We start from the raw sequence: 17,340 nt of genomic DNA on the forward strand, positions 1-17,340 counted from the left end.
GAGGAAGGAAGAAGCTCAAGAAAACACAAGGAAAAACCCTACAGGGGAATAATCTGACCCACAGGGATAGGGAGGAACAATTAATGTGGTCTGAAGAAAGAAGCAGAAGGGATAGATGAAAAGGCGAGGGGGATGATATCCCTCCTAAACTCACCAAGATAAACAAAAGGAAAGGCGAATGAGAGGATGGACGAAACGGGAAATGCTGATAGAAGCATAAAATATCAGAGCATTTTCTCTGGCCATGGCCAGAGAAACTTATATGTGGAATCTAAAAATGTTGAACTCATGGAAGCAGACAGTAGGATGTTTTCCAGGGGCTGGGGGATCGGGTCTAGGGGTTGTTGTCAAAGTGTACACACTTGCAGTTATATACGGTGAATAAATTCTGGGGATCTATTATACAGCAAGGCAACTATAGTTAATAATACTGTATCATATACTTGAAAATTGCTGAGAGTAGATCGTTTATTACAAATTCATTTGTTTTTAACAGACAAATAATACATGTGTATATTTATGGGGTATAACAATGTGATGTTTGATCTACATATATACTGTAGAAAGATTAAAACAAGATAATTAATCCATCACCTTACCGGCTTACCATTTTTTTATGAAATATTAAGAAGAGAGTAGATCCTAAAGTTCCCACCAGCGAAAAAATTGGTAAATATGTGAGGTGATGGATATATTAATTGGCTTGACTTAATCCTTTCACAATGTATGCATATCTGAAAACATCACATTGTACAGTGTAAATATATATAATTTGTATTAGTCAATTATGCCTTAATAAAGATAAATAAGTAAATCTGCAGCTTATATTACCAATTAATTACATATTAATAGATGTTCTCACAATTTAAAAAACAAAGCCAAACAAAACAAAAAAAGGATATCAGGGTTGGAAGAAGCTAGAAATTATCTAGTAAAAACTTCTTATTTTCCAACTGATGAAACTGAGAACAGAAAACTTTTGAGATTGTCGTGAGATCTTATAGTCAACGTAGTGCCCAAGCCAAGAGTAAAACCCAAGCTCTGAGAAGTTCTCTGTCCCTTTAAGACTGTGAATGGGTGAAATCCTCCAAGGACAGCCCAAGGCAGAGGGATGGCTTGGGCTTCCTGCTGTGTGCGGGAGCAGTGATATCACAGAGATTGGGCACAGAGAGCAAGCCCTCTTGCCATGACGCTTTCATTTGGACAGCTTTGCTTTACGAAGACATGATCTCCCACAAGTCTGGCTTACCATCCTGAATTCCCAGTGCATTCTCCCAGCTCGAATCACAAATTTAGATTGCCTGCTAATATGGCACCCAGAACAAGAGTCCATTGTCAGAACTCACTGGACAGTCATATGATCTCAGTTAATGCCAACAAGGCCCTTAGTGTGGAGCGAAGGCAGATGGGCCTCAGTCAGAAGGCCCCACATTCTGGCCCCAGGAAAAAAAGGAGAAACCAGGAGCCACACCCCATATTCTGAAGCGGCTGGAGTGAGTAACGGGACCCACCACACAAGACAGGGAGCTTCAGACCCTAATAGAAGGGAGCTGAGCTCACCTCTTGCGAATGTCCCTCTCCTGTGGCCGGGTGGATGTGACTGACAGCTGTCACTCCCTTCCATGGGGCCAGCTCACAGCAAACAAGAACATTCCCTTCCTGATGGGCCCTACATAATTTTACATACGCTTCTGTTCTTTTTCTGTTCTTTTCCTTGACATGCAGCTGCCATGTCTTGAATGATTTACCTTTCAAGATTTACTTCAGTGACTACAGGGTCAATTTCCCTTTTAAGTTATATGCAGCTTTCACTTGTAAGCGTTTAAAGAGGTGGCAGCTGAGGTTTTCAACTCAAGCATTAATGGAGTCAACTAATCCACATACGTATTATGTGATTTGTTAAATGCTTAAAGCCAACAGATTAATTTGTTTTCTCCCCTGAAATGCTGCGGATACTGTGTGCAAATATTATGCATGCAGAGGCTATCATTACACTGTTTAAATGTTTGCAATCTCTATTACTTAATTACTCTAAGTGATATTTATAGAGTATCTACTAATAGGTAAGGCATGTCAGGTAAAGCTGAAAAAAAAAATACAGGAAAAAGATTGTATTGTCAGCATATCATTTTCTAAAGCCTCCCAGCCTTCTTGAGCCAGTTCTCTACTTAGTATCTTTGGCCATCAGGTTGCAAATCTCCTTCCCCTGAACCAAGTGCTACCTGGCAATCCTTCTTCATTACTAGAGCTCAGAAAAGCCTAATGAATCAAAACAGCCGACGGGACTGAGGTAGCTAAGAGGCCAAGTCAGCCCTTCCAAAATTCAGCCTGTGGTTTCAGACACCTGGAGGTTTCTCAAGTTGTCTGAGACCATTGAGTCAGGAGGCCCACCCCTCTGGACTGTGTCATGTCTGGAAATGGAACCACCAGTGCGGTAGAGCTGTGGTCCATTCTGTAAACTTACAGACAAATAGCCAGACAACAGCACCTGCCTGCCCCATCACTGTTCGTTCTCGCCATCTGCTGCTGCATAACAACCCAGGGGGCAGCTTGTGTGTCTCTCGTGGCTTTGTGGGTGGACTGGGCTCACCCAGGCATTTCTCTGTTGGGATCTCTCATGTGGAGGCAGACACAGGTCAGCTGGGGCTTCAGCCATCTCAAGTCTCCACAGAGCTGGGCTGGCTCATTCACACGCTTGGCTGGGAGTTCAGCTGGGGCTGCTGACCAGATACCCTGCACCAGTAGGCCTCTGGGTTCTGAGACAGAGCTCCCAAGAGCAAGCAATCCAGTGAATCTAGGCAGTGCTATGCCACAGCCTTGAAGTCCCAGAATGTATTAATGCCACTACTTTCCATCAGCCAAGCACATTGCTAAGGCCAGGCGGGAAGCAAGGGGAGGGGAATCAGACTATTCCTCTTGATGTAAGGAGTGGGGTGCATGAGCAGGGACAGGAGGCTTTGGTGGAGGCCAACTGTGCAGACTTCCCTATGGCCTATCTCCACGGTCGGCTGACATCTCTGAGAGCAGAGCAAGCTGGTATAGAATCCAAGATCTTAGATCTAGCAGCCTTGAAGGCAATGTGCGCCAGCCATGCCCTCAAATATTTAAGGGGGTATGATCTCCATTTGACACTTGCCATAAAATGAACCAATTCTCGATCTCTGTAATCCCGAAAGCTGCCCCAGCTCTCCCCTCCGCTGCCCTTGAAAAGGAGAGCCCAGACAGTTATTGCTTCCCGTGATACTCTGTCTGAAATGAATTCATCTTGGGAAATGGTAACTCTGCTTTGAAAGTTAATAAAGGTGCTCTCTGACAAGAAAAGTGTATCCAAAGAGGAACACTGGTCTCAACAACTTTGTGACTGCAATCCAGCCTTGGGCAAACAAAACCAGCCCCTGCGTGTGCCTGACCGGCAGATTGATGGAATGAGAATTTCTCTGGTGGGGCCTCACTGGGAATGGATCCAACTCGAGGGGAAAGGCACACATCGCAAGGGCTAACACCAAGGGCTCTGTGGAAGCCTGTGCCATCCTTGTGTGCAGAGGAAGAGCAGAAAGAGGTCAGAAGAGCAACTCCAGGCAGGCTGGACCCACCCAGTAGCTGGGGAGAGTGGTAATGAATTAAATAAATAAATAAGGCAATTATACCAGGGCAACAGGCATGATTTAGAACTCTCCTGAGCAAACCAGGAGAATGAAAATCTTACACTGACCAAGGAACAGAAGAGTTTCACCCATTGCAGGAATATTTATGTTTTCAGGGACAATCTGGAAGAGACATCGTCAAGGTGCACCCTCAGTGTCTGTGGAGGCTGAATAATGCCCTCCCCACCCAAGGATGCCCATGTTCTAATCTTCAGAACCCGTGCATGTCACCTTCTATGACAAAAGGAACTTCACACATGGGATGCAGTGAAGGGTCTGGAGATGGGGGAGATGGTCCTGGATGATCCAGGGAGCCCCACAGGTTACCACAAGGTCCTTATAAGAAGAAGGCAGGAGGGAGAAAATCAGAGAAGGAGCAGCAAGGACGAAACGGGGTCAGGGTGATGTGAGGAAGGGGCTGAGAGCCAAGGGGTGCAGGCACCTCTAGAAGCTGGACAAGGCAAGGGAACAGGTTCTCTCTGGACACCTCCAGAGGGAGCCAGCCCTGCCCACAACTTGACTTCAGACTTTTGTCCTCCAGAACGGTAAGAGAACAAAACTGTAAGAGAACAAATTTGTCTTGTTTTAAGCCACTAAATGTGTGGTAACTTGATACAATAGCAATATTGAATACAATACTGAACCTAATACAGTACTGTATCCAAATACAAATTTTGGGGGTTTTGTTTTTTGTTTTTAGAGGCAAGGTCTCGCTCTGTGGCTCTGGCATGCTCACAGCTGCCTCAAGCCTGGACCTCCCGGGCTCAAGCAATCCTCCCATCTCGGCCTCCCAAAGTGCTGGGATCACAGGCATATGCACCACCATGCCCAGCCCAGAATAAAAAATGTTTTAAATCCACACTTTTCCGAATGAATTTGGGCAAGAGTCTAGGGCTTGGATTCTGCCCTGGAGTTAAACTTTCACTCCTTCAACAAAATATCGTTTTGTATTTAGGTCTTAGATGCAAAGTTTCAACTATAACTCCACCTTATAAATGTATTTGCATCCATGGATTACCTGTGAGCAAGAAAGCCTCATGCACACAAGATCAGGTTTCTAACGATAACTGAGTAATTAATGAATTACAACCAAAACAATGACAGCAAACATTTATTTAACCCTACTTGCTAAGGGCCGTTCTACAGGCTTCATGTGAAGATACATGTAATAACACCGTGAGGAGGGCAGAATTTGTATTCTCAGTTTACACATGAGGAAAATGACGCAAACAGAGGCTAGATGTCTTCCTATAACAAACCCACTTACTGACGGTCTCCTCCAAGACACACCCCCACGCACACCATTTGAACACAGAGATCCTAGCGAATGTGTCGTGACTGCCACTGCCAGACACTGCTGAGAGTGCTCCAGACCAACTCACCCATTTAATCCTCAGGACAACCCATGAGGTGGTACTGTGATCGCCCCACTTTACAGATGAGAGGACAGACACACAGAGCCATGTGTGTCCCCGGGTCACACAGCTGGGAAGCGGCCGTGACTTTCCTACTCAGGCCCGCGGCACACGGAGCCCCAGAGAAAGGCTCAGGAGAAGGGAGACGTGTGGTACTAATGGTCTTAGAAGTACAGCCGGGGTGACAGAAGGTAAGGTTCATTCCGATACAATTGCTGATGGGGTGTGGAGCTCACCCCAACCTGTCTGCACCCAGCAGGCTTCAGCCCCTGGCCTGGGAGGGGCCTGGGGGGAGATGGCTGACTATGGGTGGGCTACAGGAAGAACAACACCTTGGGTCTGGCAGTGGCAGTGGCACAGAGAGCTGCCACTCACCTCTGAGGACCATGGAGGCCAGAAAAATAGCTGTGGGGCCTATGAAAAAAGACACCAGGGTGGCAGCAGGAACAGCAAATGCAGAGTGGCTGGATGGGTCCAGAGAGAGGAGCCCCGCACAAGCCTGGAGGCCCCCAAGCTCTGGCAGTCCCTGCAGCTCCAGGGTGCTCCATGGGCAGGGCTCCAGGGTCAGAGCCTCATGCCATCCCAGTTCCTATGGGCTGCTCAGCTGAAAATACAGGGCAGCTAGAGAGATACTGGTCAAGCAGCCTAAAGCCCTCTCTCCATGGGTTCAGGATGGCCCCTCAGGAGACCTGAGCTCTCGCCTAAGAACCCTGGGACAACTGGATACCTCTTCCAGGCCTCGGATACCTCATTCGTCAAATGGGGGAGTCAGACAAAACCATCTCTGAACTCCTTCTAACTATAACATGTGTGGTCTGAAATTTTTAAAAAGGGAAAGGCAAAGAAAGCAGAGAAGAGGTGAAGACAGGAGGGGAAAAAAGAACAGAGAAAAATCTCTGTATGCTGGGGGACTGCTTTCCTTCCAGCTCTGATGTACTTATCTCTGTCCATAAAGAGAAATCCCTCCCCATCATACTGTTGGCTTTTGGCCCTTCATCTGTATTACCAAACCTTGTTCTTACTGCATCTGTGCTTCTATTATGAGTGGCCTCTTTCCATCTTGAAGTAGGCAGGGTATAAACAAATGAAACCAGGGATCCCAGTTACCTCACTTGTCTGTGTTCAACGGCCGAGGCACAGAGAGCCGAAAACGAAAGAACACGGAAGCTAGGAGGGACCGATTCTCATGCAGGGACAACAGTGCCAGCCCCAGGCAGTGTCACAGGTGTTGGGTAGGGATCTGGGCTGAGAATCTGGGTCTCATCAGCGACATCAACATGGATCATGCCACCAGCAGTGACAGCATCTTCATGCAGCCAGAAGCCTCTGACTCTACGAAGGATGGAAGACGGCCTCAAGTGCTTCCGGGTACTGGCACATTGCCAAGGCCTCTCACGTCCCCCTTTCTGCCTGAAAATTCACTGTTCATGTGCTACTTCTGCCAGAGGTTTAGATAAGAGGAGGGAGTACACGGTTGTCTGAAGGTAAGGGGCACCATCCTGGGACCTTCCACATACTCCTCAGTGAGCAGTGGTGCACCCTAGGTTTGAATTGAGGAGACAGGGAGACTTGAGGCAGGTCAGGGCTTCTGGACCATGGTTCATTTTGCTGCCCAGGTCTGTCCAGGGGCAGCATCCCTGGCACCATTTGCTTTTACCTAATAATCCAACACACACACTAAAGAAATGAGGAAAGGCATCCGTGCTTCCATCTCTCATCTACTGCATTCATGGCCCATCCCAACTTTACAACTTTCTTTATTTTTATTATTATTATTTTTTTTGAGACAGAGTTTCACCCTTATTGCCCAGGCTGGGGTGCAATGGTGCGATCTCAGCTCACCACAACCTCTGCCTCCCAGGTTCAAGCAATTCTCCGGCCTCAGCCTTCCGAGTAGCTGGGATTACAGGCATGCACCACCACGCCTGGCTAATTTTGTATTTTTGGTAGAGACAGGGTTTCTCCATGTTGGTCAGGCTGGTCTTGAACTTCCAACCTCAGGTGATCCGCCCACCTCGGCCTCCCAAACTGCTGGGATTACAGGTGTGAGCCACCGCACCCAGCCTACAACTTTCTAAGGGAAGGTATCCCACCATTGGGTGAAGTCTGGTCCCAATAATCAGATAACAGAAATCTCTCAAAAGCAAAGAGGTCCTACCTGCCATGTAAGTGATCACACTTTGACATTTCTTTCTGCCTCTACCCATACAGCTTCGAACTTCACTAAGGAAAAATAATAGCCTGTACAAATGTCAAAGCCCGAAGTGAAAACTGAAGTCCTCAACATAAGCAGGAACCATTCCAAGATGGGAGGGAAAGTGCCTAGGAAGTTGGTGAGTCCACACTCAAGTTGTTGTTTGATAAGTTTTACAAAACGATAAAGATTGGGCCACAGACAGACATATTTGATATACATTCTGGTATTTGCAGATTTGATCAGGTACAAAGTTTTTAAGCCATATTGATTATGATACATGTTTTGGTATTTGCATATATATATATATACGTGTGTATATATATATACGTGTGTATATATATATGTGTATATATAGTTTTTTTTTTCAGACAGAGTCTTGCTCTGTTGCCAGGCTGGAGTACAGTAGCTCAATCTTGGCTCACTACAACCTCTGCCTCCTGGGTTCAAGCAATTCTCCTGCATCAACCTCCCGAGTAGCTGGGACTACAGGTGCATGCCACCGCACCCAGCTAATTTTTTGTATTTTAGTAGAGACGGGGTTTCTGCTGGCCATCCTGTTGGCCAGGTTGGTCTCGATCTCCCGACCTTGTGATCCACCCACCTGAGCCTCCCAAAGTGCTGGGATTACAGGCGTGAGCCACGGCTCCCGGCCTGGTCTTTGCATATTTGATCAGGTATATAATTTTTAAGCCATATTGATTATGAGAGTACAGGAAAAACATAAACTATACTTTGGAAATGTACATGTGTATATTCCATATATACAACCCATATGTATCCCATATGTAGATTCCATGTACACTCCATGTACATACAACAAAAGAGCTGATGTATCAAAACTTCTTTTGAGATGGCTAATTAGATTTATTTTTCTATATTTTAAGTTTACAAAATGCCTTTGTTTGTTGGATTTTTCATAAACTGGCTCCTTGCCTGAGCTGTGTGTGGAAGAATTCTTTTAATTTCATAGCTTCTAAATGTTAGCTTCTAAATAAATGTTGCTGGCTACATGAAAGGGGGGTCCTTTATAAACCCACGAACAAATATCAAAGTGTAGGAAACAAAACACACCTTTGAATCTTATTTCATCTTTCTCTTGCAAGTTTTGATCCAGGAAAGGAACCCTGTGCAGTCTGATTTTTTCTTTTCATACTTTAAATTCTGGGATACATGTGCAGAACATGCAGGTTTTATACATAGGTAGACATGTGCCATGGTGGTTTGCTGCACCCATCAACCCATAATTTACATTAGGTATATCTCCTAATGCTATCCCTCCCCTAGCCTCCCACCCCCCAAAAGACTCCAATGTGTGATGTTCCCCTTCCTGTGTCCATGTGTTCTCATTGTTCAACTCCCACTTATGAGTGAGAACATGCAGTGTTTGGTTTTCTGTTCCTGTGTTAGTTTGCTGAGAATGATGGTTTCCAGCTTCATCCATGTCCCTGCAAAGGACATAAATGCATTCTTTTTTATGGCTGCATAGTATTCCATGGTGTATATGTGCCACATTTTCTTTACATAGTTTATCATTGATGGGCATTTGGATTGGTTTCAAGTCTTTGCTATTGTGAACAGTGCTGCAATAAATATACGTGTACATGTGTCTTTACAGTAGAATGATTTATAGTCCTTTGGGTATATACCCATTAATGGGATTGCTGGGTCAAATGGTATTTCTGGTTCTAGATCCTTGAGGAATTGCCATACTGTCTTCCACAATGGTTGAACTAATTTACACTCCCACCAACAGTGTAAAAGCATTCCTATTTCTCCACATCCTCTCCAGCATCTGTTGTTTCCTGACTTTTTAATAATTGCCATTCTAACTGGCATGAGATGGTATCTCATTGTGGTTTTGATTTGCATTTCTCTAATGAGCAGTGATGATGAGCTTTTTTTCATATGTTTGTTGGCTGCATAAATGTCTTCTTTTGAGAAGTGTCTGTTCATGTCCTTTGCCCACTTTTTGATGGGGTTGTTTTTTTTCTTGTAAATTTGTTTAAGTTCCTTGTAGATTCTGGATATTAGCCCTTTGTCAGATGAGTAGATTGCAAAAAAATTCTCCCATTCTGTGACTGTCTGTTCACTCTGATGATAGTTTATTTTTCTGTGCAGAAGCTCTTTAGTTTAATTAGACAAAAACAAGCCATGGGGAAAGGATTACCTATTTAATAAATGGTGTTGGGAAAACTGGCTAGCCATATGTAGAAAACTGAAACTGGACCCCTTCTTTACATCTTATACAAAAATTAACTCAAGATGGATTAAAGGCTTAACATATGACCTAAAACCATAAAAACCCTAGAAGAAAACCTAGGCAATACCATTCAGGACATAGGCATGGGCAAAGACTTCATGAATAAAACACCAAAGCAATGGCAACAAAAGCCAAAATTGACAAATGGGATCTAATTAAACTGAAGAGCAGTTGGATTTTTAGTAAGGCTTTCCATGAAAACAATGGAGAGATGAGAAACTGCTCTATCTGAAGTGAACTGCACTATTGCATTAGGTCAAGAGGACTTGCTTTAACATCATGAGAGGCTGCTGGGGAGTCAGAAACTATTAAAAACAGTGTGGTAAGTTCTGTAATACATGTATTTTTTGAGAAGTCTACCCACGTCTTTCATCAGATTTTCAAAAGGGTTCATGTCCTTAGAAAGTTTGGGAACGATCCTGTTACATCAACCAACTCAAGACCTTCATTTGAACCATTTTGTTGACATTAACATCTCAACAAAAAAGTTAAAATGGCCTTAATTTACACTATTATATATGATTTGGCAACTCGTCTTAATTACAGAATTGTTTTAAGATATTCAACTTTACTACATTCAAGAAATTCCTATAGAACTAGATTTAATACTGTATTCAGTACAGTAACATGCTGTACAGCTTTGTAGCCTGGGAACTATAGGCTCTACCATTGAGTCTAGGCATGTAATAGACTCTACTTCCTAGGTTTGTGTAAGTTCACTCTGATGTTCCCACAATGATGAAATCACCGAACAACACATATCTCAGGTGTATCCCTATCATTAAGTGATGCATGACCATATTTATGTCTAATATTAATATCTCTTTAGGAAAATATCTCTTTAATTTCATTTAATTCTTTTGAAAGTAAATGGATACTTGTCAAGTTTAAAAATACTTTAAACAATGGATTCTGCTTAAAAGTTTTAAACTTTTAAAATTCCAGTAATTTTATTTAGCTATTAATTTACTTACCAAATCCTTTCTTTTGCTGATAGCTCAGGGTGAATCAGTTCAACTCCTATCTAAATTACCTCACAGGCCAACTACAAGACTCAAAATAAATTGATTTATATTGCATAAATGCAGATAGTTAACAAGACACTCATGTACCAAACCAGAAAATGGCTTACGTTGAAAGTAGTTAACATCAGCATTGGATAATCTCATCATCCACAAAATGATAAGAGAAAAAGATGCATTATAAAGATTAGACAGACAACATTGTTAGCCGAGCACAGGAACTGGGTTAGAGGTAGAATTACTGCCGCCTGAACACATCCAGGTTCTTAGCAAATGAATATGGCTGGCACCAATATCAACCTACTAGTTTTGATCTGAGCCATGACCCACATTTCAAGACATATATATTGGAATATTTTTAAACACAAGCACACCTCTTCCTTAATTCTTACTTCTCATCCTTACCCCTTTGAGTTAAGTGCCTCACAAAGTGGTACTAACAGTGCCACCTGTCAAAGCACTTATAACACTGTTTTGTGATCGTCTGCTATTTGTTTCTAATCCTGGACTGCATGCCCCTTTTTTGCAGGATTCACATCTTTTTATCTGCAGTCTCTGGCACATGTTAGTTTCTAAATAAATGTCGTTGGCTAAATGAAAGAGGGGCCCTTTATAAATCCATGAACAAATAAGTACCCAAGTGTAGGAAACAAAACACACATTTGAATCTTATTTCATCTTTCTCTTGCAAGTTTTGATTCAAGAAAGGAACTCTGTGCAGTCTGATTTTTAGTAGGGCTTTCCATGAAAACAATGGAGAGACCAAGCTACTTGGCTAAGATTTTAGTGCTCTCCCGGTGGAGCTTGCTAGAGATCAGACGCATCACTTACCCACTTTCAATGGGGCAGCGTGGCTGGGGAGAAATGGATCTGCAGCTACAAGCCTGCATTGCACAAGCCTGTGGGTTCCTGCTGCCTATATCAACAGGAGGCCTTTGCCCAGCAAATGGTTTGGTATACTTTTCATCTTCCTTGACAATTAAAGCTCCAGTGTGGCATGTTTGTGTTTCAGGTGAAAGGTTTAAGGCACTAAGAAAGAGTCACCCTTGTTGCCTCATCAACATTAATTAGCTGGCATGATTTCCAAATAGCCTTTGATTAAAACCTTTGAGACAGTGACAGTCAAGAAAAACAAGGTCCAAGTCTTCATTCATTGAACAAAACAAATGCAGTCCAGAACAATCATTTCTTGGCGTTCATGTCCCGAAAAGCAGACCCACAAAAGACAGGCCATCACTCAAGTTCATCTGAGAGCAACCTGCAAGCGGATCCAGGCTTAGGGCATAGCAAGACGGCCCACAAGCCTCGACTATAGAGAGGTTCACAAGCACTTCTCAAGGAGCCTGCAGGAAGCTCTGTTATCCCCAGCAGATAATACAGACAATACTAAAACATGGCCCACCATGGCAAGACCAAGTCTCAGATCTCTCCTCCTGGGTTGTATCTGCTGGCCAAGGGCCTCCAAGTCCCAACTGGAACAGTCTGTCTACACCAGCTGCCTCCTGGCCCTTCCCTCCCTTCAGCTGCTGCAGCCCACGTACACCTCACTCACCTCGTACACATTGTATGCCTCATCACTTCTCTCCTTTCGCAGCTTGGTGAGATCAAAGGCTGCGGCTGATGTCGATAAATTACACTCTAATGTGAAAGACATTCAGTCATGCTATTGCTTTACCTCAGGCAACAGAGTTGGGTAATAAAGAAAAGGCTTGCGCCTGGGTAGAAAAGGACTCCAGGCATCTTTCCAGTGCCCTTTGAATGGAGTCACTCCAGCTTCTTCCGGGAGCTGTTCTGAAGCCACTGGGTTCAGTCCAGCGCCCCCTGAGTGCCTCCTCTGTGCCAGGCACCGTGCTAGGTACAGAGGATGAAAAATGGGTAAGACACAGCCCAGGGGTCTAGTTGCAGGGTTACACGCATGATCTTGCTCTGCTTCCTGGCGTGGGAGAGGTAGATGAAGGAAAATAGACTCTGGTTTCCCCCGACAAACCCAGCTCTCTTGCAAGGGGGACTGGTTACAGGAACCTCTGTTCCAGGCTCCACATGCTCACTCACAGCCACAGCCCACCCAAATTCCACATCCAAGGGTTGCTCTTTCTGCCTCCGTCCCCTCTCCAGAGCTCCTGGCTCCCTACAAGCCCAAGTATCCCTCCTGCTCAGCCCCACCCACATGAGAAATCCAGAATCTATTTTCCCTAGGTTTTCGTCCAGCTCATATGTTCCCTGTCCCATGTGGTGAGAGCTTTTCTGCAGTCAGTCACAGGCAGCTTCCTTAATTGCACAGATTTCTGGTAGCAGATTTTCTTCCTCAATTTTGACCCACTCTGGTCTGTAAAACACTATGAACCTATCTATGTTTTCCTGAAATCACATTAACCAGAGATTTGAAGGCTGCCCTGCTTCCAAACATGTTAGATAATGTTAATTCAGGGTCTTAAATAATGCTGCAAATAATTCACTCAGTACACAGTTTACTAGCAAATACACGAGATTTGGCTGAATGAGATTAAGTAAATTAAAACAGTGAATGAGAAAACAAAAGGTAGAAAAGTGTCCCCTCTAGAACTAGAAATACCATTTGACCCAGCCATCCCATTACTGGGTATATACCCAAAGGATTATAAATCATGCTGCTATAAAGACACATGCACACGTATGTTCATTGCGGCACTATTCACAATAGCAAAGACTTGGAACCAACCCAAATGTCCATCAATGATAGACTGGATTAAGAAAATGTGGCACATATACACCGTGGAATACTATGCAGCCATAAAAAAGGATGAGTGCATGTCCTTTGTAGGGACATGGATGAAGCTAGAAACCATCATTCTCAGCAAACTATCGCAAGGGACAGAAAACCAAACACCACATGTTCTCACTCATAGGTGGGAATTGAACAATGAGAACATATGGACACAGGAAGGGGAACATCAAACAACAGGGCCTGACATGGGGTGGGGGGAGGGGGGAGGGATAGCATTAGGAGACATACCTAACGTAAATGATGAGTTAATGGGTACAGCACACCAACATGGCACATGTATACATATGTAACAAACCTGCACGTTGTGCACGTGTACCCTAGAACTTAAAGTGTAATTAAAAAAAAAGAAAAGTGTCCCCTCAAAGAGTGTCTCAGTAGTTATGTTAAAATATATTCAACCTTAACTGACAATCCTTATTCAAGACCCCCATAATTGTCCTGACTTTAAGAATCATAGCAAACTAACACAGGTAGGTAATAAACTCTTTGCACCTGGTGGAGGCTTTTCAATCGTACTTTTTGGTCATTTTTCTTGTTGTTTGTTGACTGTTGGTGAGTGGGGAGTACTTTTTTTTGCAGCAGTCTGAGGTTGAACTTCATTGGTTTGAAATTGTGAGTCACAGCATACATGCTTCTCATTCACAAATTGCTTCCCTCTAAGCAGTGATTCTCAGTTGAAAGTGATGGCACTCGGACCCTGGGCAGTGTCTGGAGACATTGGGGATGAGCACTGGATGTTCCCGGCACCTAGTGGGTGGGGGCCAGAGATGCCACCAACCATCCTACAACATCCAGGTTAGGCCCCACAGTGGAGAATCACCCAGCCCAAACTGTCAACAGGACCACAGTTGAGCAACCTGCTTTAAAGGAATCCACTGGATGCCTGCAGTGTTCTCACCACCCCAGGCTTCACTCCGCTTGTCCCACATGTCATCCTTCCATGTCACTCAGGTGAGCTCAATAGGAGGTCCTTCAGGAATTCTCCATGAGAAAACCATTCTGGCATTCAGTGCTGCTACAGCTGGGGTCTGGATGGCTTTCAATATTCTCTTCTACAGGAGCATGTCTTTGCATGGTGCCAGGGAAGCCAGAGATGACTAGCAGATTCCCCTGAGCCTCATTCACATTAGAAGCCCTTGCTGTTGTCAGAAGGGAACCTAAAAGAGAGTTGGATATTTAACTTTTTAAATTTGTTTGCTCAGTTCAGATACATAGGTGGGATGGTTCCATATTATGATACATTCTTGGCTCTATATTGTCTGGATAACAATCACTACCATGCTGGACAAGCTATGTATGGTGTACATGGACACTTTCTGGAGAGCACCCGTCACCTCTCACCCTCAGAGCCTCCTGGTCAGGGTCTCCTTAGGTATAAGTCACCATAATTACTTTGGAGATCTTGCTGTCTTGGCCACAGTGAACTAGACCAAATATTGGTGTCTGGCCCAAGTATGATCCAGAAGGGAGCCTGGAATAAGAGCTCCACTCAATATGAGTGCTTAATACAGATGACAGACTGGCAGGAACCACCACATGCTCTGGGTTGGGGTGTTTGTGCTACATGTAGAGGCAGACAGTTGAGAAACACAGCAAAGGCAGTGGACAGAACCCATGAACCTCAGAGGTTATTAGCAAGCAGAAGCACACTGCAGAAAGAACACCAACTTGGATGTGTGCCTGTGAATCCCAGGTACCCGGAGCCATCATGGGCTCATGGGTAGGTGTTCAGTTAATATGTGTTTAGAGAATGATTTAAGAATAGGGAGCTGTCTGGCAGCAGTAGCAGGAGATTAAGAAGCAGAGACATCAGGGAGCTCTTGACCATGACGCTGGAGCTCAGTGTAGAAAGTGTCACCCACTGCTGAGTGGATGACAAGACCACCTGATCCCTAGATGTCTCATGTCCTATACAGCATGCCTCCCTGCCTGAGGCCAAGCCGGGCCACTGTTGGGGCTGCTTCCTGCTCTCTTTCTTACCTGCGTAATTTCAAAATAAAATGACAGTAACTTAGATACTCTGAAATGTCTATTAAAACCCCAAAAAAGGGCTGGGAGCGGTGGCTCATGCCTGTAATCCCAGTACTTTGGGAGGCTGAGGCGGGTGGATCACAAGGTCAGAAGTTCAAGACCAGCCTGGCCAAGATGGTGAAACCCCATCTCTACTGAAAATGGGAAAATTAGCTGGGCACCGTGGCAGGCACCTGTAATCCCAGCTACTAGGGAGGCTGAGGCAGGAGGATTGCTCAACCCTGGGCAGCAGAGGTTGCAGTGAGCTAAGATCGCGCCACTGCACTCCAGCCTGGGCAATAGAGTGAGGCTCCGTCTCAAAAAAAAAAAAAAAAAAAAAAAAAAAGTCCACAAGACCTTGTCAAGGTGGAAACAAAGTAGAGACCTTGAACCTGGAGAGGTTTTTCAGTGAATGGAGGACCAGTGAACCTAAGATGTGACCTGCCCCTGGGGTTAATCCTTCTAGTTCATAACTTGGATTAATAATGGGACAAAATCTCTTACTAGGATTAAAGCAAGAAAGAATATTTTTTAGATGCTTTTCTCCCTCCCCTGCTCCAGCCACACTGTGCCTCTTGCCAGATAAAATACAAGCATTTCTGTACCTCTCCTGCATGACATAAACAAGACCTAGGATTTGATGAGTTCTGTCTTAGATGAGACTTGGGACAGGCCACAGCTCTGCCCAGCCTCATCCTGAATGAGTCAACATTAACTTCATCCACCCTATAATCAAAGCATGATTTATTCTGGAACCCTGAACCCACAGCAAAACATTAGATAACAACTAGCCTATTAATAAGAGATGAAAGTGTTATTTTTAGATTAGGTTAACCTGGAAAAAGGTTGACTCAATTTTGGCTTACTGAGACGACCAAGCTGTGTACATTAACGGCTCATCTATTTATGTACTTAGCAGTGCTCAAATTAACAGGCACGTATCCACTCTCATAACGCTGTGGTTTTCTGAAATGGGCGCAGGTGTTCCCCATAGGTAAGAGTCACCTCTGTGAACACACGCATTTCTCTTTCCTCTTAGAAAATACCTGAAATCTCTTCCGAATGCTGTGCAGACTCAGGCCTGTACGGGTATTACAAATTGAACCCCCGCTGCACTCCGACTCTGGCTGCACACTGAGTTAGCATCTGCTTGCCCTTCTTCCCCATGTTCTTTGAGGGTGGGGAGGTGGTAAACAGGGGCATGACACAGCGTAAGCATGACTGCTGCCGCCGGCTCTTACTGTAAGGTTTTTAGTTAAGAATTCATTTCTCAGTTCCCCGTGGAGCTAACTTACAAAAGAATGAGGAAGAATAATGAGAGCATTTTATCAGGAAAAAAAAAAAAAACACTCTTCCTCTTTTTTAAAAAAAACAATAGCCCTGATAATGATGTAGATGAGATCGTGCCCATTTTACAGACAAAGAAATTGAAACCAGAAGGCTCATCATTGCAAAGCAATTTTCCATTGATTCTGGAATGAAAATCCAGTTTTTTAAATTTTAATTTCAGTACTATGGCCTCTGTAATATGTATTTCATTATCTGACTAGGAAAAATGAGACCAAAGAAAAGAAATGGAACTTCTAACTCAAACTTATTAACACAGAACTTCCATTTCTGGCTCTGATGGAGTGACGTGCATCAATCCAACCATCCTGCACTACATCCTAACTACAAAAGCTGCACAAAATAAAAAACACGTTGTTGGAAGACAACAGAGAATAACCAAGTCAGCCAGTACTGGAGGGGCAACGATGCCGGAGCAAAAGCCCCCCACAGATGAGTCCAGTGTCATTCCTTGCTTCTCCCCTTCAAGCATCTGCTATTGCCCAAGCAACACTCTAACACAACGGCAGAGACTTCCAATGTCATTCCTTGCTTCTCCCCTTCGAGCATCTGCTATTTCCCAAGCAACACTAACACAAAGGCAGAGACTCAGTGTTCAGGAGGCTTCACTCCAAAACCTTGAATCTGGGACTACTGAGGCTTCAGAACTGGAGAAGCAAAAAATTTGGAGAAAAAGAAACC

The 17,340-nt window shown here is 44.2% G+C and overlaps 1 long non-coding RNA gene across 1 annotated transcript in view; it reads right to left on the minus strand.

Annotated features, from left to right (window-relative positions):
- The window catches only part of LOC134739680 (uncharacterized), an 83,046-nt gene that overhangs the window by 51,654 nt on the left and 14,052 nt on the right, over window positions 1-17,340 (minus strand). Inside the window, exon 2 of the long non-coding RNA XR_010126548.1 lies at window positions 13,795-14,459. This is a non-coding gene — a long non-coding RNA (uncharacterized LOC134739680). The remainder of the gene's footprint in view (window positions 1-13,794; window positions 14,460-17,340) is intronic.

The sequence above is a fragment of the Pongo pygmaeus genome, chromosome 5 (genome assembly GCF_028885625.2).
Source record: "Pongo pygmaeus isolate AG05252 chromosome 5, NHGRI_mPonPyg2-v2.0_pri, whole genome shotgun sequence".
Classification (NCBI taxonomy): domain Eukaryota; kingdom Metazoa; phylum Chordata; class Mammalia; order Primates; family Hominidae; genus Pongo; species Pongo pygmaeus.